Genomic DNA, 265 nt, shown 5'->3' on the forward strand with positions numbered 1-265 from the left:
GTCAGATGTGATTCAGCGCCAAAAGAAAAGAATGCCAACTTAGCTTGTGCTAACTGAGGTACAGTGTCCAAAACAAAACAAAAAAAAAAAGACTGATGGTCCATTACCCTCTGCCCTGGTTAGAACACATCTGGAATGCTGGGCCCCAGGAGGATACTGACAAGATGAAGCACATTTCAAATGGTCGTGACTAGAATGGTGAGGTGGCTAAAGACCATGCCATACAAAGATGAGTGGAAAGAACTAGGAATGTTTTGCCTAGAGA

Source organism: Trichosurus vulpecula, chromosome 8 (assembly GCF_011100635.1).
Source record: "Trichosurus vulpecula isolate mTriVul1 chromosome 8, mTriVul1.pri, whole genome shotgun sequence".
NCBI lineage: Eukaryota > Metazoa > Chordata > Mammalia > Diprotodontia > Phalangeridae > Trichosurus > Trichosurus vulpecula.